Source organism: Carettochelys insculpta, chromosome 8, assembly GCF_033958435.1.
Source record: "Carettochelys insculpta isolate YL-2023 chromosome 8, ASM3395843v1, whole genome shotgun sequence".
In the NCBI taxonomy this organism is placed as follows: Eukaryota; Metazoa; Chordata; order Testudines; family Carettochelyidae; genus Carettochelys; species Carettochelys insculpta.
In genome coordinates, this window is record NC_134144.1 from 9,082,024 (window position 1) to 9,107,123 (window position 25,100).

The 25,100-nt window shown below is 44.7% G+C and overlaps 1 protein-coding gene across 5 annotated transcripts in view; it reads right to left on the minus strand.

Annotated features, from left to right (window-relative positions):
- The window catches only part of MAP2 (microtubule associated protein 2), a 278,566-nt gene extending 254,176 nt beyond the window's left edge, over positions 1-24,390 (minus strand). For all 5 annotated transcript variants that reach the window (XM_075001215.1, XM_075001213.1, XM_075001206.1 and 2 more), the window contains exon 1: positions 24,279-24,390. The gene's annotated coding sequence lies outside the window, so the exon portion shown is untranslated. The remainder of the gene's footprint in view (positions 1-24,278) is intronic.
- Between the last annotated feature and the right edge of the window lie 710 nt (positions 24,391-25,100).

Genomic DNA, 25,100 nt, shown 5'->3' on the forward strand with positions numbered 1-25,100 from the left:
TGGGCCAGAACTGGAGCTAATTAATATGACTGCATGATGACTGTTGTACTTCACTGCTTGGGTTGTGCCTTTCCTGTGGACTGGGGACTCCAGTTTCCAGGACTTTCAATTTGATATCTTTTACATGTGCAAAACTGACCTTCCATACAAAAAAAATTAGCCACGAGCTGGTTGCCTTTTTCTCTTTGGTTGAACCTTGATTCAAAGATTGTCAGTGATGGAGACTCCACCATGACCCTTGGTAAACTGTTTCAGTGGTTAATTACATTCACTGTCAAAAAATTATGCCATTTAGCTTGAATTTCTCTAACCTTCTCTGTTAAACTAATTTAACCCCTCGAGTCTAGATGTCATATTGTCTAATCCTTTAATCATTTTCATGGATGTTTCAAATTCCTCAACATCCTTCTTGAATTGTGGACCCCTGGACACAATCTTCCGGGACAGCTGCACCCGTGAAAAATTCAGAGGTAAAATAATTTTTCTGCTTTTGCTTGAGAGTCTCCAGTTTACATATTTAAGAATTACATCAGACCTTTTGGTCAGAGGGTCAGGCGGGGAGCTCATCTTCAGCTGATTCTCCACCACAACCCACAAACCTTTATAGTCACTGTTCCCAGAATACACTCACCCCTCCAGCAAGGGCGCCCTCCATTCTTAGTTCCTAGATGGGTACATTTAGCATTAGCCAGTGGCTCTTCTGTAAAATGAAAAAAAGGAGGAGCCAGTACTAAGCAGGCTCCCCACCCTGGCCAGTCCATGGCTGGGGCTGCCAAGGTGCCGGTACCAAGTACCAGCAAATACTGCCACAAAGAAAGCACTGACTTTAGCTCTATTAAATCACACATGGTTTCCGTGTGTGTTTGCTTGTGCTCAGGTTATTGAGGGATCCAGATCTTGCTGCTTCAAGCAGCCGGTCTTCTTCATCACTTACCATTCCCCTACTTTTTGTTCCCTGCACACTTCGTCAGTGACAATTTTAGCTTCTCTCTCCGATCAAGAAAAACGTTAAATTGTGTAGGGATACGAACTGATCACTACAGGACCCAGCATGGGAACACACCCGCTCAATGACCATTCCCAGTTTGCAATCATGTTTTCAGGACTACCAGTTAGCCAATTTTTAATTAATTTAAGAGGAGTTATGTTAATTTTATGTCTTTCTTGGTTTTCAGTCAAAACGTACTACAATACCAAGTCAGATGTGGTAAAGAGAGTCTCCAGTATACTGCGTTAACACTGTTACCTCTACCAAAGCTGTCATCTCATAAAAAAGCATACGAAGTTATGTTCACAGACTGTTTTCTATAAACCCATATTGGTTGGTATATATCATATTATCTTTAATTCTTGATTAAGCAAGTCCCATATCAGCTGTTCCACTGTCCTGTCCCACTATCAGTGTCAGACTGACAGATCTATAATTACCTGGATCATCTCATTTACCCAAAACAGTGGCACAGTATTAGCTTTCTTAAGTGCCACACTCACACTGGAGTCAGGGCAATGAAGTCTATACTGTAAACCCTCGACAGACACGGCTTCAAGTTGCACATAATTCGCTTTAACGCGAGCTAAGCACAACTTGATGCTGTTCTGCAGCTTCTTCTCTCTGCCTTCTCCCAGCTGCACGGCTGTCAACCTGACAGCTGCAGGGCAGCTAGGTGAGCTAAACGCCTTCCCCCACCTTTCCCCAGAGATGCGACTGTCAGCCTGACAGCCATGACACTGGTGGAAGGCAGGGAGAAGCAGCCATGAAACTGACCAGCCCTGGTGGACTGTTCAGTTTCCTGGGTCTGCAAGCAGAGGGGAGCTAGGAACCAAGCAGCAGCCTGGTTCTCACCTCCCACTCCTTCACCCAACGTGCACGAAAATTCGAGTTTCATGGGAGTTGCAGGAACACAACCCCTGCGTAACACGAGGGTTTACTGTATTTTTAGGTGCTTAAATATTTTTTTTTTAAATTTGGCCTTTAAGGCTCCAAGTCACTCAGGAACTTTTGAAAATTCTACCTGGTAAACAATTCATTTTACCCTAACAAGGCACAGCCAAGAAATTATGCCCTTTGGCCTTTCAAAATGCCAGCTTTTGCAGCACAGAAATGAATTAAAAAAAATTTGTGGGTTATTTTTAATCTCACAATTTAAAAATACGCAAACTGATTTTTTAATGAAGGAAAAAAAAAGACCCTGTCCCAGGCTGGACATATTTGAAACCAACTGTCAATTCACAACACATTTTTTTATTGCCAAGATTGTATTATCCTATAATCCCTGAAGAGTCTATAGGCCTTGATAATAGAAACACAAACTTAACTACAGAAAAAGAAAATTCTTATTGTCAAACACTCAAGTTAAGTTGCTTTAACTGACATCCGATGGTACAGAAATTATTCTTCCCAGTTCTCCTGACTCTGCAAATCCTTTTATGTCAGGTAACTACGTGCTCTGAAGAGCAAAACCAAAAGCCAACCAGAACAGGTGGTTTCCTCAAGTAAAACTACCTGACCTGTTAGTGAAGCCAAGGCTATTTTATACTTTTATTTTATATTTTATATGCTTCTTGGCTTTTTTAGGGCTAATATTAAGTGTAGATTTTATGCTAAACAAGACATTTTGGTTTTTTAATGGCACTGTGCCAGTCTATTTCCATCCTTATAATGATGTTAAAAGTGTGAAAACTGGGGAGGAGGTAATATATGCAGATCAAGTGAATTAGCATTAGAAAAAAAATATTGAGCAATAAGCCTGCATAAGACTAGATCTATAAAAACACTGGGCTCCCATCCAGAACTTAAAACCCCTCATAAGTTGTTTTCCTTATTATAGCTCAAAAACTGAAATCTTGCCTCTTTACATGAACTATTGCCCAGTCTCTCAAGAACTAAGACTTAGCTCATTCACGGCCGGATGCTGCATCACCAATGTCAGTGTGCCTTGGACTTCAACCCGAGCTGGATCAGCCTCTAGCCCAGCAAGTTCCTCTCAGCCCTACGCGACATGCACATCCAACTGCAGGACCATAGCCTTCCTTTGTGTACCCACTAGCCCTAATACTCTGATCCAATATACAATGCCAGGGCCCTCCTCACATCCAAGACCTGTAAGCACTTCTCTTTGTTGGTCTTATGACGCCTGGGGCAGAAGACCAGTAGGAAAATATCCTGGCAGGTATGGAAAGTGAAAATTACCTTTGGCAGGAAGGTTGAGTGCGGATAAAGCTGTATTTATCTCTAAAGACCACCATATAAAGGTGGTTCTGACATTCAGGCACACAACTTGGAGACCCACTGCATGGGGTCTCCAGGAAAGATACCTTCCACCAAAGATATGACAAAAAAACTGAGGCCAAAAGCTCAATGGGTGGCCCCGTGAGCCTAGAAAGGACCAGGTTGATGTCACACTATGGAACAGGAGACCATACTTGAGGAAAAAGCCTTTTGAGGCCCTTCAGGAACCTGTCAGTCATGTCGGGGGAGAATATGGACCAGCCCTGCATCAGCAGAAGAAAGGGCCAAACTACTACCAAATGCACCTTGATAGAAGAGTCTGCTCAGCCCTGATTTTCTCAGATGAAGCAGGTTGTGCAAAATAGCCGGCACAGAAGCACACAAGGGAGGAAAGTGCCAATCAACTGCCCAGTGGGAAAAATTTGTTCCAATTCACCAGGTCCAACTGTCTGGTCAAGGACTTCCAACAGCCAAGAAGGACTTGTTGCACCCCTGCTGAACAGGACTGCTCCTTTGGACTTAGCTACAAGAGGCAGGGACGGAAGTCATAACACCCCACGGTGTCCCTGAGACAGCAGATCTGGACCAGTTGGCAAAGGGCATGGAGGAAGCCCTGCCAAGCTCAGCAGTGTGCCAAACCAATGTTGTGCGTTCCCCAGCTGAGATATGAGGTGTCAGGGACCAGCTCAACTGAACGGGGAGCATTGTGAAACAGGACAACTGCAAGAACATTGTTTAGATTGGACCACAAACGGAGCTAGATAAGCACATTGTTGGAGCAGCTACCAGCCTTTCTAAATGGTGTCCGTACTGGGAAAAGACCATCGCCAACTATCATTGTAGGGGTTGCATCCTCAGCTTGGCATGGCGCAACACAGATGGGCATGCCACTACGTGGCCCAGAAGGCAGAGATCTGCTAGTGACCAGAATCATTCCAGTGGAAGGTACCCCCGGCTCAGGTTGAGTTGATCACTACTCCTATGAACTCCAATCCCCTGCACCACTTATAACATTGATTTTGCATTGTGCACCAAAAGGCTGAGGTGCCGCCACACGATCAGCAGCTCAACGACTTTCCAAACCTTCAACCTGGAACTGTCCTTGACAAACCAGTTGTTCAGGTATGGATAAATCTGGATGTCCCACCACTGGAGGTAAGCTGCTACCCACTGGACACTCATTTGGTGAATACCCAGAGGGCTGTAGTCCAGCCAAACAGAAAGACAGCAACCGGCTCGCGGTTGAGACAGATCATAAATCGGAAAAAGCTTCAAAGGCAGCGATGTGGAAGTACATGTCCTTGACAATGAGGGCAGCATTCCTGCCTCCAGGATCCAGGGAGGGGATGATGGAGGCCCAAGAGAGCACAGAGAACTTCAGTATCACTAGGTGGCAGTTCAGCCTGCACAGATCCCATATGGGCTGAAGCCCCCACCCACCCAACCCACCACCTTGCCCTTTGGAATTCAATGTTGTATGCAGAAAGGACAGCTCACTTGCCCTTTCGCAAATGAATCTCAGACAAACTTAAGGATATATACACATTAAAAAAATTTGAGACTGACTTTTGTTCCCAAAGGTAGGGCTTTTAATTAGGAACCTTCCGCATGTCCAGTCTTCATGATCTGTCATGCAGTGGAAAACGAGCTCCATCTTCTTCAGAAAGAAACTTTAGAAGAGTCGGGTTTCTTTTTGGTTTTGGGGTTTTTTTTTTAGTTTTTTGTTTTTTTCCCCCAAATATTTGCTACAGTTGGGTTCAGGGATTTGGCTGGAAGGGTTGAGCAGAGAGAGGGAGGGATGAAAAGAGGGAGATGGTGTGGCCTGGTCAGGGAAAGGATGGAGTATGGATGGGGCCACAGTCTGGGCAGGTTGCCTCCTAATGCAGCATATTCACCTCCTGCCCATGGCTGAAAGCCTGGGAACCAGCACATGCTCCATTCCGAGGCAAAGTACCTATGAGGAATCTAACAACTTGCCAAGTCCTATAGATAGGACTTAAACTGCAAGTTAACCACAAACCACTAGAAGAACAAGACCAACAAGAAGTTACAGCATTACCACCAGCAGAACAGTACCAAGCTCCATCACTGGCAGCAAGAAGGAACAGAGAGGAGAGGGAGCTGGCGGCACCTATACCCCATGGCATATGCATGCCACTCCAGAGGGCACCGGAGCAGGTCCCCTATGGACACTGCAGGGGGGAAAGCTTCCAGCACTGATGCATGTAGCAAGCACACACACCGACATTGAATGAACATGAGTAAGCACTTAAGCAGAATAAAACTTATCATCCAATCATGTGGGTTTGGTCGTATGCAGAAAACTGAGCTAGTCAGTCCAGAGAGGCAGAGGAAATGTTTAACCAAATGCTTTCCCTTGAATGTGAGCAAGCTGAAGGTATATTTTGACACCTTCTTCCCTGGTATACCTCACACAAGGTGCAGTGTACCACCATGGGTTATTTGGGGCCTGATAGTCCTTCCTCTACCTAACACAAGGGTGAGGAACCTTCTTGTCAGTTGGGGGGCACTGCCTCACTGGAGTAAAAAAAAAAAAAAAAAAAGTCAGGAGCCACATTCAAGGGAAAAAAACTGCACAGTGCTACTCACCTGCTCCCAAGTGAGAAGCAAACAAATCATCCCTTGCTATCTGCTCCCAGGGCAGGGAGTTAAAACAAACAAAAAAAACCACCCCTCACGCACATTCAACTCAGTGCATACCAGGTTCCAGCTCCACTTCTGGCCCCACCCAACATAAAAGATATAGTCCTAAAAGAGGCTTCAAAACCCATGAACTTTTACTCCTAAAGAAAATAGGAATGTCCAGAAAATCACACGGATTTAGCTTAAATTTTAGTCTTTGCACCTTTCCCAATCGTGTGCAATAAAGTATCGGGAGAGCAGCTGCTTCTGTGCTTTGATGAGTTTCAGGGCAGAATACATGAGTGTGCTGTTTAAATCAAGAGTTAGCCAAAGCAATGTTGTGGGGGCTCATGGGTAGGTGGCTGAAAGACTTGTGGAATCTTCTCACAGGTTGTCACGTGTATGGTCCTGAGGGCAAAACATGACTTACATAAGTGTGATGAAAAAGCTCCCACAGGTGGTAAAGGAAATGACACTGCTGGCTTTAGCCAGAATACGTTTCATGTTGCATTTACATCCGCAAAGGTTATGCAGCGTGTCTGTTCTTTTTTCTTGAGAACAGAAGCACAGTATTTGTAAGAATCAGAAACGCCCACTTTATGTTCTTCTCCACCCATCTTCCTTTGGCAGTGTGCACAGGATATTTTGTAATGTCCACGTTGAAAAACCTGTACCACTTAGCTGTGGGGACTTTGAGCACGTCAAAATCATCACAACATTTATATGCAAAAATGCATACACAAATCCAGCACACTGATTGTTTGCACGGATAGCGTGAGTAAGGAGAAGGATAAGAATACTGTTTGATGTGACATCTCAACACTGGTGAGATAGAGTTTGAAATCTGTATCAGCTGGTTTCTTTTCTACGATACCCCTTCAAAGAAAGATGGTCTCCAGGAATCCAGTCTCCAACTGATGCACTGAAAATTTACACATGCGACTACTCTTTGTGTTCAGGGAAATTACTTCCATAAATCCCCAAACATCAATGAACAAGTAACCATCCTTTGTGGGGATAGCCACGTGTCTATATTGTGCTGAAGGTATAACTGTGGATTGTCTTGTCTTGTGAGTCACAGCAAATTGGTCACTTCTGATAAGTGCAAAAAGACTGAAAATCACTAGCAATTTTGTCTAACTCTTTACTGCACCTTCATTGGCTTTGTGCAGCACAAATGGAAATTACAGTCTGTGTCAACATATCAGGTATATTCTAGTGGGTATAATTTGTGGCTGTACTTTAAAAGAATAGCCTTTATTTTTCCAGTGCCCGCTGGCAGAGTATATCTCAGCGAGCAAATGATTGCGTGATGGTTTAAATGTTTTTCTCATAAAACATGCAGGACCAATTGGAATGCGCAAGTTGTTTTCTAAAACTGTTCTAAATAAAAATACAGCATGACCCTACATATCAGCTGAACAGTATCCATGCATTTATGTTCTCTAAAAGTTTAACTCTTGCATTGCATTAAACCTAGGACTGAAGATGCCGGTTCTGAAAAGGCTTCAGTTCAGAATGTTGCAGGCTAGTGATTCAGTAGCAGAGGTTCCCTAAGGCCTTATTCAAAGACTAATGACACTGATTTGTCTCAATCCACTGAGTTTAATGGACTTTGGATCCAACCCTAGGAGTATTTCTTCCAACCTCCTCCACTCACTACAATGGCTCTCCATTGAATTTGAACTCAAATCCAAGGTTTGGGCACAGTGCTCAAAGCTGTCCAAGATCTTCCATGACAGCTACTTTCCTTAGGAACAATGGCAATGTCAATCATAAGGGCAGCTGACTGGTGGCTATGGGACTCACTTCCACATGAGATTGGAAATGCCACAGAAGCTCACTGACTTCAAAGCAAAAAATACTGAACAACACATTTCTTCTTCTTCTTCTTCCTAGCTCTCTCATAACAACAGAATCTGCAAAGGGATTAAAGGAAGGAGAATAACAGAGACCCATAGAAATATAAATTTTAGAAGGTGCCCAGGTATCCCTCAAGTGGATGTCTGATAAGACCGTTGACTGACAAGATAGCTGTAGGTTCTTCCTTGGCTCTTGGTTCTAGGATTGTTAAAACTTCAAGGTTATTATTCCAGCACATCTCTACAATACATATGAGAAATTTATTCTGTTAATTCTATTTTAGAATTTTCCACTGCACTGATGTATTTTGCTTTCGTGCTCAAAGATGATTTTACCTTTTTTATTTAAACATTTTGTTTTCTGGTGCCAGGCTGTGCTTTACTCAGCAATCCAAAACCACAAATATCATTGGTAGCTTCATAGTTAGGGTTCTTCTGTAGATACTGGATGTACAGCTATTGCCCATGTGAAATGAAGGGAAAATGGAAAAGGAACTTTAATCAGCCACTGACATCCAAACAAAATTTAACAAATTGACATTGATAATAGTGCATCAATTATATTTTATTGGAAAATTCTTGTGGGGATGACTGGTGCATCAATGGTATTCTCTTACTACATACTGCCACTGTCTGTTCTCAGCAATATGGTTCCACTATCAGGTTCTCATCCTGCGAACACGTACGTATGTAGTGCCATTCTGCCCAACGGGGCTACAGATGTGCCTAAAGTTACTCTTGTGCATGTTTACAGGATTAGGGATTTACAGAGGAGATTTCAAGAGGAAAAATAAGACATCTGTTCATCTCCATTCTGCAAAAGTCTTGTAAAATTTAATAGGGATGAAACCGACAGAGCTCTAAAAACTTTACTCTAAAATACTACTGAATTTAACAAAAATGCTATTCTTTCTGCAGACTTTTTAAACCAACTTATAGAATAGCAGCACAGGGATCTCTTGTATATTTTCTACCTTGTTTTAAAGCTGTTACAGAAAGGCAATTATTCTCTATTGCTTTCTAAAGAGCTTGTCCATAATCCTCTATCCCCTTCACCTCAGCTTTCCCCCTTGCCCTCCTTCTCTAACCAAAAAAAACCCTGCTGAGTCACACCTCAGGATTCATCAACAAAGGATTTAAAAGTAAATCATGTCTCCAGCACACTTTTGAAAATATGAAAGTTGTTGGTTGAGAGGAAAGTATAAGATTATTCTGGCCAGGTGTTTTTCTAATATCACATTGACATTTTATAAAGAAGTACTTTTCCATCTTACAGGTGGACTTTTGCTGGTTGTCTTAATAAAAATCAAACTGAGAAAGACAAAATTTAAAAAAAAAGGTCATATGATTTAAAATTAAAAAAAGGTGATATGATTTAAAACAAATGTCTTTGCAATACTATGGTTTGTGCACAGAAGCACAGCAAAAATGCCATCATCGTTCAATGAAACCTACAATACTGAAAAAAGAATGCTAAATGCCCCTCAGTCACCCGACAAGCATTTTTCTTTGAACTTACGCATAGACAACAGCCATGAGGGAGCAGTTACAGGATTATCATATGGTTTGATTGACCAGTTTGTGTTAATGCCTGATCTTCCTCACACTGGAGAAAACAGCATAACCTGTCATCAGCCTCAGCACGAACATGACTGGCTGAGGATTTACCGAAAATTTTCCCAAAATTCCACCGTCAAAAAGTAGCCAGTAAGTTGCAGTTACACTTGCTCATGGATGTCAATTAAATGAAAGATTATGGATATACGCAGATGTCAATGTCGTGAAAGCCTGGACATCCAGAAGAGACAAGGTGGATGAGGTCACATAACTGATTGATCCACTTTCTGTTGATGAAAGAGACAAGCTTTCAAGCTCCACAAAGCATGTCTCTTTCCTCAATAGGTGATCCTGTCAGCAGGCCCCATGATGGGGAGGGGCAAAGACAGCAGCTGCCCCGGGGCCCAGTGTTTCAAAGGGGCCCAGAGCTCCAGCTGTCCACACTGCTGCTACTTTGGCAGTGGCAGCTGGCTGTGATGGAGTTGTGATGGCCCAGTGCCACAGTGTGAGCGGCACTGAAGGCTGACTGCCATTGGCCCCACCCCTTTTGCTCTTGGCCCCACCTCCTCCGGGGCACAGAACCAGGCCCCCCTCCCACCTTGCCCTGTTGGCGCCACTCCCTGTCAATGATATTACTTCATCCACTTTGTCTCCCTCATACAATGGAACCAACATGTCTACAACGACACTGGGAATTCAGTCATGCTAAAGATTTTTTTTTTTAATTCTGACAATTTAAAGTTAAGACTCTAATATTAAATATAAATATATGAAAATGCAAATTGCATCTAAACATAAAATTGGAGGGCTGGAGCACATGACCTACAAGGAGAGGCTGAGGGATTTGGGCTTATTTAGTTTGCAGAAGAGAGGAGTGAGAGATGATTTGATAGCTGCCTTCAAATTCCTGAAGCGGGGGCTCTAAAGAGGATGGAGAGAGGCTGTTCTCAGCAGTGACGGATGGCAGAACAAGGAGCAATGGTCTCAAGTTACAGAGGGAGCGGTGTAGGTTGGATATGAGGAAAAACTATTTCACTAGAAGGGTGGTGAAGCACTGGAATATGTTACTTGGAGACATGGTGGAATCTCCATCCCTAGAGGTATTTAAGTCCCAGCTTGACAAAGTCTTAGCTGGGATGATTTAGTTGGAGTTGATCCTACTTTGGGCGCGGGGCTGGACTTGATAACCTCCTGAGATCTCCTCCAGCCCCAGGATTCTATCTACCTTAACACACACATCAGCAGGGTAGGGTCTACACCAGTGTCCAGCAACCCCTGGCACAGGCACCAAGAGCAGCACACAAGCCAATTTTCATCAGCACGCAAGGCAGTAGCTCAGTCCCGCCCCTCCTCCCCCACCCAGCTGGGACCCTGCTCAAAGCCAGGTGGCCTGTGGATTAACAAAAGACCAGCTAATGCTACCAACCACCACCTAAAAGGTAAAGCTCTGCCTCTTCATTTATTTATTAATCAAGCTGTTGTAAGCAAGATTATTAGTGACTTTAAAAAGTACCACCAGCACTCGGACCGTACATAGAAGTCAATAGGTCAGATTTCAACCTCGGAAAGGTTGCTGATTCCTGGTCTGCAGGGTCCCCTAATTAGTGCATAGCATGACACTTCCCAAATCAAACTCCCCATTAGCGTGTATTGCAGTGCTGTGAAGACATACTTGGAAAGCACTGGGGGAACATGATGAGGGCTTGAATGAAACATGACTCAAATTAGCCTCCTCCTGTACTATAATTCAACAAGGTCTTCAGAAGGTGAATCCACGTTGGAACTACGCCAAATACTTTACCTTTGTGGCTCTACTTGCTTGCTTTCGTACACATGCTGAAACCTCAGAAATAAAGAAAGTTTCAGCCCCATACTACTTTTTTTTTTTGTAGTCCATGAAAATTCTTCAAAGAGCCATTCATCTTAGTAAGCATGCCCTGCCCCATGTAGGCTGTCACTGATGTAAGAGTTTGTCTCAGTGGAAATCAGGCTCACAATTAAATGTGAGTAGGTAAATAGAAAGACAGAGTCATATTTAAGGGGTAGGTTAAATCCAAAAGAAGCTGAAATTTTTTACTAGGGTCAGTTTGAAGGGGTAAAAGACAGCCGCTCCTTGATCTCAAGTACAGCCATTCTTTGGATCCCAAAAAACGTAAATTCTATTCCCACCGTTGAGTCAACTCTGAAAATAAACATACCAATTGATGATCAAACATCCATATGCAGAGTCAGCCAGTTCTTCAGCTGAAAAGAGAATCTGTACATAAGACCTCGTCCATTACCTTAGTGAGGAAACTTGACTCTCCCCTAGAGCCAAAGAATGGAAAAAGCCAATAAGTTTGCTGGAGTAGACAAAGGAGCACTGGTGAATATCAGTGGATGATGGGATATATTATCTGTCAAAAGTTCCAGAAGGGTAGAAGGATGACTATGTCAGAAAACTCTCTTCCCTCTGCCAGGTTTTTGACAGATCATTTACCTCATCATAGGTAAATAGGCAATGTTGCTCTGGCTGATTTGCAAAGAACTTATAATGTAGAAGAAATTTCATTCTTTTTTCAAAGGCGAGCACACAGACGTGCTAAGGGAAGCGCAATCCTAACTCATATGATAGAGTACGCTGAAAGAATCAGAAACCAAATTATGTAACCTTGCATAAGGCAAAGCTAACTATAGAAACCTCAGAACTTCTGAAATTCAACAGAGAATTGTAAGAAACTCCTTAGTATTTAAAAAGGTGCCCTACAGTTGTACTTTTGTAAAACATCTGAGGGTTATAACAACTTTGGGAGGTCACTGTCAAACCTTAGCAGGAACCAATTCTTAGCTTAATTTAACAGTATGTACCAAGATACCTGTACTGCAAAATCCTTCACTTAAACCAGAAAATGAGGGGTTCCACCCCTTCCACTGGGAATTATACAGATGTTGTGCTGAATCCCCACCGGCACACAAGAAAAATGCATAAGCCTGGCAACTCTCCACCAAGTTGCAGGCACACGGGTGTTCCTGGTGTCTGCTCTATTCTTGTCAAAGGGGGATAAGCAAGCCCCAATGGAGATTTAGCAAAGACACAGGCATGTCCACCCCCCCAGCCATCACAGTTCAAGGCCCAAGAGGTACATTCTAGCACAGGTTTATTTTGTCCTAAGGGTGGCTCATGCTGGTGCCAAGGTCTTTCCCACTGTTAGTTCCTGCTCCACCAGAGCCCTCAGGACAGAGAATTTACTCCGGGTCAGAGATGGAATACACGTCAGATGGAGCACACCAGACGCACCTGTTATGAGGTCCTACATTCTGCTTTCTCATGCTTCCCCTTCCCCCTATACAGCTGGCATTACAGAATACAGGCTGTCCAAGATTCCAATGAAGCTCCAAACAGGTGTGGTTCTTGGGATATGCCTGCTAAGCCATCCTCTTCCTGTTTTTGTTAGCCACCACTCTACACTCTCCCATAATTTCAGAGGAAACACACAAAAGGGAGTACAGGGATTGCCAGCCCAAAATAAATAAATTATCCTTCTTGCCTGGTATCCTTTCTCTAACGGTGGCCAATTCCAGATGCATGATTCAGAGGAAGGCAAGTTACCCTTTTGCCCCTTAATGCAAACTCTGAAATAGTACATTATCAGGAAATGAATCTTCCTGACCCCCAACGGTTGTGACAATGTGCCCTGAAGCATGAAGATGGAAGACCTTTGTAATGTTACTTTTGGGTGCTTAGCTGCGAATATTGTTCAGATACAGGAACCCACCCTGCAGTAATCCCCTTTCAAAATTTAACAAGCACTTTGACTCCTTGGGGATGACCCCCTCAGTCTCTGGGTCTCCTTCTAGTCTAAAAACATTCCAAAAAACTAACCTAAATACAACTTCCACGATAGCTCTCCAACCCAACCGCTTGGAGAACCCAGCAAAAGAGCTCTCCTAAAATTGAGAGCCCCATCCTCTGTTCATGACTGATATTCTTGACTAGCTTAAGATGACAATGTACTAATGAATGTCAATGAATATCTTACTCAGTTAATAGAGGCCAGATCACGGAAGAGCTATGAACTTAAACTGCAGTCATTGATGGGACCAAATACACACAGAAAGAAATTTAAGTCATGACTGCATAACTCATCCCAGCACTTCTGAACTCAATAACAAACAAACAAACAGCCAGTGGTGAGAAGACGGTGATTACTTAGCAAGTAGGGAACAGGGATTAGCCCTAAGAAATAAATACCAGGGAAAAAATAGCACAACACAGACACAATTCTAAGTAACAGAAGTTGTATTTCTATTCCCAATCCACTACAACTTCATGAGATAAACATGGGGAGTGTACCAAACACATAAAAGGGACGAAAATTTTTAAAGCTCTAAAATTAAATTACCCTGAACAACAGACACATCGATCTGGAGCAAGGAGTGGAAAGCACCATCATTAACATTGCAGGCTATCTAAGGACCAACATTAGTGTTTTTTTAATATAGATATAATTCTGTGATCATTCTATATATACACATACACACACACATACACACACAAATTCACCTCAAAGACTGTCAGTTTTCCATGGTGTGGATGATGTAAAACGAGTTATGTGAAATGGTTTATCGACTTGACAGCCCATTCACGTAAGACATGAAGTACATAGAAGAGGCCATATCCTCAGATGATGTAAATCTGTGTTAGCGCCACTGAAAGGAATTTACACCAGCTGAGAATATGGCTCAAAACTCCAAACAAAAGCACAAGATCATCAGGGCAACTGGTGATTAAAGAGTGGCCTTTATGATATACAGACAGACACAGATACACTACTATTTCTAAGTGACAAGCAAATACTAATTAACTAAGCCTCAAAAAGTATTATTAGCCTCACTTTTTAATGGAAAGAGCAGGGATGGAATGCTGGGGCAAAGAGATTCAGTGACGTGCCCAAACATGAAAAAAGAACCAATGCCCAAAACTGGGACTAGAATTCAGGAGAGTCTAGCTTTGAGACCTCTGCAGAGGTCACAGAACCCAATTCGCACTACAGCTTGAACCTCTCCAGTAAGGCACCTTCAGGACCTGACCAGTGCCAAACGAGAGAATCTGCCGGACCACGGGAGGTCGCTATTGCCTTGCACATTACCAACACTTCCACTGCTTACTGGGCTCTGAGAAGACCTTTGGGGTAAATTACAGCTAAATAACAGCACAGAACACTGAGAGCCAAAATTGGTGGCTGGAAACAAGCTTTATGGGACCACAGGAAACTTGGCCACACACACAGTTAGTGGATCTCCAGCTAACTAAAACCATGCTGGACTACAGATGTTGTCAGATGAGAGTGTGCCGGATTAGAGCACCTCTCCAAACCAAGATTCTCTTGTCCAGCACCATCCGTGGTCCAGGAAGCCCATGTATGTTCCTAGGCTAGAGTGTCCCAGTGGCCAGGAGTCAGGCAGCAGGAGGGTCGGCTGCTCAGAGCCCAACTGGACGAGGCTGCCTACTCGGGGCTAGAGGCCGAGTGGCCAGGGACCACCCCTGGGTCTCACTAGTTCTGTTGTTCGGGACCCAGGGTGCAGAACCAGGGAGATCCAACCTGCACAAATATTTCTAAAGATATTCCACAAATCTATTTCTAAATTGTTCAGTGAGTGAGAGGAACATCTTTATACAATAGTACTAAGTCATGTGTTCCAATTATCGCCAACATTGTAAACAATGTTCAGGGCTATGCCGTTTTACTCATTTACCTAAGTGAATTTTAACACTACTATATATAAACCACCGCTGCTATTTTTGGCAAACTCTGTGGAATTTAAAATTATAGATATTATATTTGTCACTTTACCCAAAACATCTTTTAGTCAAACTCTCAGCCAGAATTTGACCACGTCGTTTTAACAGATAGCGCTGAGAATTCTGAAAAGTACACATTCGATATTTTGCTAAGCGTTATGCAGAAACAAAAAACCAAGAGCCTCTTCTAGCACTGAAAATTCTGAAAAGTACATATTCGGTATTTTGCTAAGCCTTATGAAGAAAGAAAAAACCAAGAGCCTCTTCTATTGCCCAGAATCGTATGTCTACAGATCACCATGCGATGAAAACTCTTTATTTACTCCAAGAACTTTTGCTCTCCAACGTGAATAATATATTTTTTTAATTCAAATATTTTTTTCCCCTTAGGGATGTCAGCCAAGTTTACCTTTGCTGTACTATAAAAGACGCATTTTTGATCTTCCTACAACAAGAGAAATAAGTTTTTACATGCATAATTTTCCTCTTGACTTATGGATTTCTATATCCTTGCCCTCAGGACAATTTTCTTTAGGAGACATCTAATCCACAAATTCCCAGATAAGGGATATAAATTGTATTCTTGAGTAGGGGGCTGTGAAAGGAAAACAAAAAAACACTTACTGCACATATTCAGAGCTGGGTGGCTAGAGAGCAGCAGCTGAAAGTCAAGCTTCTGGCCCTGAAGGCACCACTGGTACCAGCAGCAGGGCAGAAGTAAGGATGGTGCAGGCTGAACCTCTCTAATTCAGAACTCTCTCACCCAACATCTGTAATCCAGCATGACTTTAGTTAGCTAAATGACCACTTATCAGGGGTGTGGCCAAGTTTTCTGTGGTCCTGTAAAGTTTGTTTCCAGCCACCAGTCCTGGCTCTCAGTGTTCTATGCTCATATTTGGCTGTAATTTACCCCTAAATGTCTTCTAAGGGCCCAGTAAGCAAGTCTTAGCATCAGCAATGTGCTAGAGAACAAGGATCTCCTATGGAATGTCAAATTATCTCATTCAACACCAGCCCAATTCAGAGGGGGCCAGATGAGAGAGGTTCAACCTGTAATACCAAACCAGCCTTATTTCTGTGCTTCTGCTGGCAGTGGCACTACCTTCAGAGCTGGGTCATGGGTGCTCAGCCAGAAACTGCTGCTCTCCACTCTGCCTTTAGAGCTGGGCTGACGGAAAGCGTTGGCTGCTGGTTGGGTACCCGGGAACCGTGGGAAGTTGGGAGAAGAAATATAAACTAATGCAGGCATGAAGTAGGGAAGTGCGATCAAGTAAGTTGGTGAATCACCAATCTATTCAATCCTTCCAGAGAAAAGCAGAGACTATAATGAATAAGCAGGACCCAAAACAAAATGCCAAATACAGACTTTGGCCTCAGATTTTTGCTCTTGTTTGTAAAGGGAGTAACTGGCCCATCACTGACCATCCCATATGCATCTGCACTTGGACAGGATTCACCTTTCACACACACTGCAGTGTAAATCAGGAGTCACTCTGGCGTAACAGTGAAGAATCAGATCCCCCACACAGCAAGCTCCCTCTACTTACACAGAAGCCTACAAGTAGTTCAGCACTGGAGAAGGAGTTGCCAACATGACTTTTTAAAAGCCCATTTCTGCATGTTGGGCTTATTGTAAGTGGAGTTCAGCTTAAGCCAGTTACTGCTTGATTTTGGGCTTCCCCAGATCTTCAAGTGGCTCGTTGCAGTTGTTGCTTGTTTTGGGTTTCATGCGAGTCTGCTATTTTTTAAAATTTTCCACAGGACAACCTGATTGGCTGGCTCGTGGGGGCACAATCCCTCCAGACAAAAGAAAGGTCCTGGAGGACACTGTGGATTGACAGTCCCCAAGGCCTATGGGGAGAGGCCGGTGCTCTCCGTCAGTGCTCAGCAACCTTTATCACCTCGTGCCCTCCTTCAGCGCTCGTTATAATTTCACGGCACACGCAATATATATAACTCAATTCCTATTCCCTCCCCCAGAGCCAGACACTCCCAGCCCTCCCCCAGAAACAGGCACATCCAGCTCCCACCTGCTCTAACTCAATGTCAGCGGCTCACCGGAGCCGTCGCCACTGCCACCACCCCGAGCTGCTGCCACCACTGCTACCCCAGAGCCATTGATACCACCACCTCCACTGCCGTGCGCTTCTCCCATCAACTAGTGGCGTGCGTGTACAGAGCGGCAGGTGGCAATCCCAGTGTACGGCTCTGAGGCACACTAAGCACCGCTTCGTGGCGCACTGGTTGCAGTGCACTGCCCTAAGTCAGCCTGATTGACAGGGAACTACAAGCCATGAGGGAACGGATTCTAGGATCCAACAGCACAAAGGAGAAAAGGGTTGTCAGGACTTCATGCTGCCTTTTTTTTTTCCCCCCCAATGTCTCGGTCAGAGGTGCCTGGGAGTCCTTCTGTATTCTGGTCTCACTCCTGCCAACCGACCTGGGGGAGCTACAATGAGGTAAGGCTTCAGAACAAAACTTCTGACTGGCTTTTGAGCCACAAAGCCAGCTACTATCATCCTCTGGGGAAACTAAAGTACAATGGCAGAGCTCGCTGTAACCGGTAGTTAATTGACATGACCTAACTGGTTGAAAAGCGGTGGCGTTTGGGTTTTGTTTACATTACTATTCATTCAGATGTGAGATTCAGATAAACAAAATAGCTTCCAACATCTCAAGTTGATACCGGAAACTTAATAAAAGAAAAATGCAGGTTGTCCACATTAATACTGAACTTAAAGTGGTGGAATATTAAAGATATTTATCACCTTTAAACCGCCAGGTGGCTTCCCCATTTTTTCTGGAGAACAAGAGATCTCCTGAATAGGAGAGGGGGTTTTCATAGACTTGGCTGAAAGCTATTATGAGCTAATAGCATAATTGCGACTGGCACTGATCCTAGGTCTTCCTGGGGGTCAACTCGCTCCTGACATACTACACACTCTCAACTCCCATTGGCTTGAATGGAAGGGCAAGGTGCTCAGCACCCCTTAGCAGAGCTCAGCACTTTTTAGGAATAGGACAGAGTCCTACGTGCAGAGCCTAAAGCCAAATCTGTTTGGTTTAGAAGTATGGGTGGCTTTACTGACCACCGGGAATACACTGGCTGCCTGAATAAGGGGCGTTCAGGTCCTGAGCTCTGTCTCCAAGTTCATCCCATATAAACTGACTGTATCAGTGGGAAAGGACGCCTTATGTTAAAGAAATTAGAAAATGGTGTTAGCTAGCTTCCCACCTAGTACAAATCCATGCAGTTTCACTGGCGTCAATGTGGCCACAGTGATTTACACCAGTGATGGACCAGGCCTTTATGAAACTCATTTTCGATATCTCTTTCTGGACATTTGAAAGCTTCTATTTTAAAAAAACCTGTTCGTCACAGCCCAGGCACATTACTGCTAGGATCAAAAAAATATAACAAGTAAGGAAAGGCTACATTTTGTAACAAGCACCATTACAGCCGTAACTGCACCACGCTTTCTCTGAGACACACTAAATGGAAACAAAGATCTTACAAATTATTTGTGCTTAACTGACCTCATCCAAATCTGACCTTTTTGCAATATTTCCTTGCACCTAAGCATATGACCAAGCAGAGGAATATAACAAAACAGCAGAAATGTAGCACTTTAAAGACTAACAAAACCATTTATTCGGCAATGAGCTTTCATGGGACAGACCCACTTCATCAGTCTTTCGTCCCACAAAAGCTCATCACAAATAAATTATTTTGTTAGTCTTTAAAGTGCTGCATTTCTGCCGCTTTGTTTTGTTGTAGTACAGACTAATACGGCTACCTCTCTGTTACTATTCTCATCATCAATAACAGTGGGCTCAGCGCCCGTTGGTGTCTGATGCCTCTCTCACTATTTCCTCCCATCTATTCTACAGAGGAATATAGTCACTTCAAGTACTGGCACTGTGACACTCTGTCCTGTTCTCATTTGGAAGGAGGGGCTATTCCCTGATCAAATAAAGGAAGAGGGATTTGGTTTTGTTTTCTGGGATCTGTCTGGGAAATATTAAATAAGTTTAAAAATGGTGAAGAACAACCCTATTAGTTCATCTGTTCTTAACAAAGCAAACAATTAGCATTTAGGAAAGATGGGTCAATAAAGACCTCAAATCTTCTTAACAGCCGGCACAACCAACCCACGTGACAACAGCAATCTCAATTAACACCAGGGAGATGTTAGTTCTTTCTTCCCCTCCCTAAAAAGCAATTACAAATGTCACAGCAAATCTCATTTTAAAACACTGTCCCAGAGTTTAGCACTGTAGCCTGTGATTAAGGCTACCCTCCCTCCCCCCAGAAGCTTTCTACTCTGCTCAGGCAGATGGTTTGGAAACCCGCCCTTTATTCACATCACAGCCGTTCTGAACATGCACCACTCTAAATCAGACCCATTCCGGTTAGCTTAGCTTCTTGGTCTAATTAAGCACCTCTATAGCCCTTGCATGAGTCAAAGAATTAAAGGAAAACAGCTGAACCCAACCAGCATAGGGCCCCTAACCAGGGGTGCCATTTCAGATTTAAGGGGGAGGAGACAGGCTGAGTGACCTGTGCATGCCATGATGGGAAGTGGGGAGAGAGTGAGAGCAAGGGCGAGGGGGCAGACTGAGGCCAACAGCTTCAGCAGTGTGACTAAGCATGCTCAGTACAAGCCAAGCAGCAACCTGGGGGAACCAATCCCATCTGCCCTCTCCTACATTCACACCACCTGTTTCCAGCAGCTACTGAAGAACTAGAAGCCTCTAGGTGGTTTTTTATGGTCATTATTGCTAGGGTTTTGTTTGTTTGTTTATGTTGCCAGATAACTTGGAAATAATCCGACAGGAGCACTGTATCTAATTCCTATATAAAAGAAAATTAAATATTAAACCCACTCAGTTCTAATACAAACACATTCTGACTTCTTGGGGCAAGTCGCTTAAGGGGCGCTGGTTACTTAAGGGGCACTTAAAATTCTAATATACAGTCTTACTTTGTCACTCACTCTGTGTGGGGAGAGAGACTGTCAGGACTTCATCTCAGGTCTGGAAGGGAAGCGGAGTCTAGTGGGTTACAGCACGGGGCAGATACATTCCAGGTCTATTAAAGAACATCAAAATGACCTTACAGAATCAGACCAAAGGTCCATCTACCCAAATATCCTGCCTTCCAGCAGTGGCCAATGTCAGATGCCCCAAAGGAAGTGAACAAAAGAGGCAATCATCAGATGATCTGTCTCCCCTGTAGCCCATTCCCAGCTTCTGGCAAACAGAAGATTGGGACACCATTTCCTCCCCCATACACGGCAGAAGCCATTGACGGATCTATCTTCCTTGAACGTATTTTGTTCTTACTGGAACCTTGTTATAGTTTGGGCCTTTCCACCATCCCCTGGTAAAGAGTTTCACAGGCTGACTGTGAAGAAATAATTTTTCTTTGTTTTAAAGCTGCTGTCTATAAGTTTCATTGGGTGACCTTCTTGTGTTAAGTTAGTGATGTAATAAATATCATTTCCTCATTCTATTTTTCCACCCCATTTACGATTTTGTATACTTCAAACATATTCTTCCATCTGTTGGTCATTTTTTTCCAGGCTGAAAAGTCCCAGTGTGGTTAATCTCTCCTAACTTTTCCAAATCCAATATATCTTTTTTTTAAATGGGATGACCACATCTACATCCAGCATTCAAAATGTGGGCACACTAGGACTTTACATAGAGGCAATGTAATATTTTCTGTCTTATTTATTCTTTCCTAATGATTCCTAATATTCTGTTAACCTTTTAGTTTTCATACTGCTACTGCACCCAGAACAGATGTTTCCAGGGAACTCTCCTCAGCGATTCCAAAACCTCATTCTTGCTCGGCAACAGCTACTTTAGACCCCATCATTTTTGTATATACAGCTGAGATTATATATTTTTTCCATGTGCATTACTTTGCATTTATCAACATTGAATTCCATCTGCCCTTGTTTTACCCAGTTTTGTGAGATCCCCATTGCAACTCTTTGCAGTGAGCTTTGGACTTAGCTATTTTGAATAGTTTTGTAGCATCTGCAAATTTTGCCACCTCACTGCTTACCCATTTCAACATATGAGAAGTTTAATAGCAGTGGTCCACAAGCAAATCCCAGCATCACACCACTCATTTCTATTCCTTGTTTTCTTCTAGCTTTTAAGTGGAGTATCCAGCAATGTTTTCAAGACGACCTAATCAAAGGGTCACCATGTAAAAAAGAGGACACCCCTTAGAGGGACTGTCTGTATCAGCATCTACCAACTCTATTAATCTATTATAGTATATCAGCCTCCTGCCTGCCTCACCACCCTTGGGTAATGGGGCTCTGAGCTCAGACTTTTGTCCCCCATCTTGGTATCATGTAGACATTTTTGTTCTCAAAGGGGGACGCTATTCAATGAAGTCAGAGAACCCCAGTACAGATGCTTAAAGAATTAGATCAGTGAACGCTGCCTAGGGTTGACCTACAGAGCCCTGCAAATCCACAAATATCTATATCCGTGGATGTCCCACCCCCCTCATTTTTGTGGATACATTTGTATCTGCACAGGGCTCTACTGACTTAACTCTGGTGCAGACCAGGGCTTATTCTTAACTCTGGTGCAGACCAGGGCTTATTCTTGCACTTCCCTTTGTCCACTGGTTTCAGGGAGATGACACACCATGGGACTACTTACACCATGCAAAATTCAGCATATGCAAATCTGTTTTGGACGAGAGCTTTCTGCAGGTATGGAATTTATTTTCAGTCTTGTACAAGAGTGAACTCATTATTTTACTAATCTGCAGAATGCTCACACATCATAATTATGGTTGAGGAATTAAATTGCTCCTAGGACTCAATAGTTCGTGACAACTTTTGTTGAATGCATCCATGTTTTAATGACGTGCCCTCTGAAAATAAACATGAATAAGAAAACCAGTTGTACAAGCACAAGCTTTGCTGGCTGCCTCTATAATAGCTCATGTATGCAGTGCACAGTGTTGCTGCTGTTGAAGGATGATGGCCAGTTTCTTGTTATTTGTGAGATCTCTCTCATAGCGACCTATGGAGTAATGATAATGCCAGCTTCAGTAAGTAATGCTCTCTCAGCACTTTCTATCTTCCCAGCAAGAGCTGAGATGCTGTAATCGCGTCATCTGTTAGGGAGGGAACAGAGAGTGGCTTCAGAAAACAAGTCCTGCAGCTGAGTCTCCTCCTACATGCATTGGCTTCTGGTGTCTAGACGTAGCTACAAGTTTATAACCAGCGCAGGTGCAAGAAATGCCTTTCTTGGGTGGACTACAGGGGTTGGAGAGAAAAAAAAAAAGAAAATGGAAATGTGCTCAAAGCGAATGAGGAAAATCCCTTCTGAAAACAAAAAGGACACATCTCCTGAACCGTGAGCTGTGCCGCTTCCATACAGTTATACCTGCTAAATGACATTTTTTTCAGATGGGGGTCGTGGAAACAAATCATTAGCATGACTGCAAAAATATGAAAAAGCTACAAAATGGGATTGTCAGATCGAAAATATGTAATTCTCACAGAAGTCTGACCTATAATGATTAACCCAAACGGCACTCATGTATTAACTGCCCATTGTATATAAATATCTACCACTGCACAGAAAGAAACATGATGAAAAAAGAATTCACCAGCAATGTGAAGAAGATCTTTATTTGAAAGAGAAACGAAAATTCCAGGTGCTCTTAAACCCATATATATAGGGTGTATGTATGTGTACACACGCACACGCACACGCACACACCTTGTTCCATACCCCTTGCAGTGGAAGGTCACTGATTTGTACCAAACAGCTGCACAATGGATCGAGTCAAGCAGTCTTTATTTGGAAGATCACAGGCAATGACACCCTGTACCTGCAGCAGCTCAAGTCTGGCACATTTTGCACCATTCCCTCTTACATGAAAAGTCTTTGTTCTCCACCGCCCCATTGCGGCTGCAAGCCCCTTCTGTCTATGGTTGGTTCCTCTCCTCTGCTGATCATTTCAACACAGAGATTTTTTTCCCCCAATGCAAATTGAAATCCCTTGCCCCCCTCAGACCCCCACCTTAAACAATGCTCTTTGTCCGTCCTTAGGGATCCTCTGAAAGGCGTTTAAGGGTGGAGAATTACATCTGTGGCACTCTGAAGATGCTCGAAATGCTAAAACGCGTCGACAGCAGTAGCCTATCCCTTATAAACGGAAGGATTGGAAAATGCTGGTTTTGATTTTCCTCAGGGCACTGCAGTCAGAGGTGTGCACCGAACGGTGTGTGACAACCTTACCGCTGGGTCTTGCCAATGACAAAGCTTATTTTCCTCTTGACCAGAGGGAAGAAACACACACTGCTGACCTGCCTCTATTCACCAGTTACACACAGAGAGAGATCTTAACCAGTTGCCCCCTCCTTCATCCCCCCCGCCCGGCTGCCCACTTTCTTGAAATTTCCACCCTTAAACAAAAGGAGGAGGTGGGTGGTGACAGACAGAGCCGCAGTCGAGGCAACCCCTTCCTGGCGTCGGGGTTTTGGAAGAAAAGGATTTTGCTTCTAAATCCAGTTAAAACTTATCAGAGTGCTGGGGGGGGGGATTGTGGGGGGAGGGGACACTTTCTAGTTGTCCTTTTCTTCTTCTGCACAGGTCCAGCAGAAAGTGACGCTGGAAAGGAAGGGCGACTGGCTTGAACCCCCCCCACACCCCACCCCACCCCACCCCACCCCACACACACAGTACTGCTGTGTCCCCCCCCACACACAGAGGACTGCTGTGTCCCCCCCCACACTACTGCTGTGTCCCTCCCCACACACACAGAGGACTGCTGTGTCCCCCTCCCCCACAGTACTGCTGTGTCCCCCCCCACACACACGGAGTACTGCTGTGTCCCCCTCCCCCACAGTACTGCTGTGTCCCCCCCAACACACACAGTACTGCTGTGTCCGTCCCCCCACACACACAGAGGACTGCTGTGTCCCCCTCCCCCACAGTACTGCTGTGTCCCCCCCCACACACACAGAGGACTGCTGTGTCCCCCTCCCCCACAGTACTGCTGCCCCCCGCGTGGCTGTCAGACCCACCACACCCCACCGCAGGTCGGCGCCCAGCCCCTGCAGCCCGACAGCCGCCGAGCCCCATCGACCACCCCCCCAGGGCTGGGCTGGCAGGTGCGGGCGGCGGGCGCGGCCGGGCAGGCAGGGGGCGCCCTTACCTGAGCGCAGCTGCTGCGGCGGCGGCCGCCGCCGGGACACAAGCCGGGCGCCAGGGAGAGGCGGGCGCGGTGCTGCCGAAGCTGCGGCGGGCGCTGCGAATGCGGGCTCGGCTCCCGCCTCCCTCCCGCCGGCCGGCTGGTGCGCGGCGTGCCCCGCCCCCGGCCCCGCCCCGCCGCCAGCCCCGGGCGGCCCTGCCCTGCCGCCGCCCCCGCCCCCGCCCCCGCCCCGCCAGCGCCACGGCGGGCGTGCAAGGGACGGGCGGATGGTGTGTGCAGAGCACAGGGTGTGCGAGGGATGGGAGAGCAGAGGGTGGGTGTGCAGAGTGCAGGGCTGTGCGAGGGATGGGAGAGCAGAGGGTGGGTGTGCAGAGTGCAGGGCTGTGCGAGGGATGGGAGAGCAGAGGGTGGGTGTGCAGAGTGCAGGGCTGTGCGAGGGATAGGAGAGCAGAGGGTGGGTGTGCAGAACGCAGGGGTGTGCAAGGGATGGGAGAGCAGAGGTTGGGTATGCAGAGCACAGGGGTGTGCGAGGGATAGAGAATAAGACGAAGAATATCATACTTCCCCTATATAAAACTATGGTACGCCCAGATCTTGAGTACTGCGTGCAGATGTGGTCTCCTCACCTCAAAAAAGATAAACTGGCGTTAGAAAAGGTTCAGAAAAGGGCAACTAAAATGATTAAGGGTTTGGAAAGGGTCCCGTATGAGGAGAGGCTAGAGAGACTGGGACTTTTCAGTCTGGAAAAGAGGCGATTGAGGGGCGATATGATAGAGGTATATAAAATCATGAATGGTGTGGAGAAAGTGAATATTGAAAAGTTAT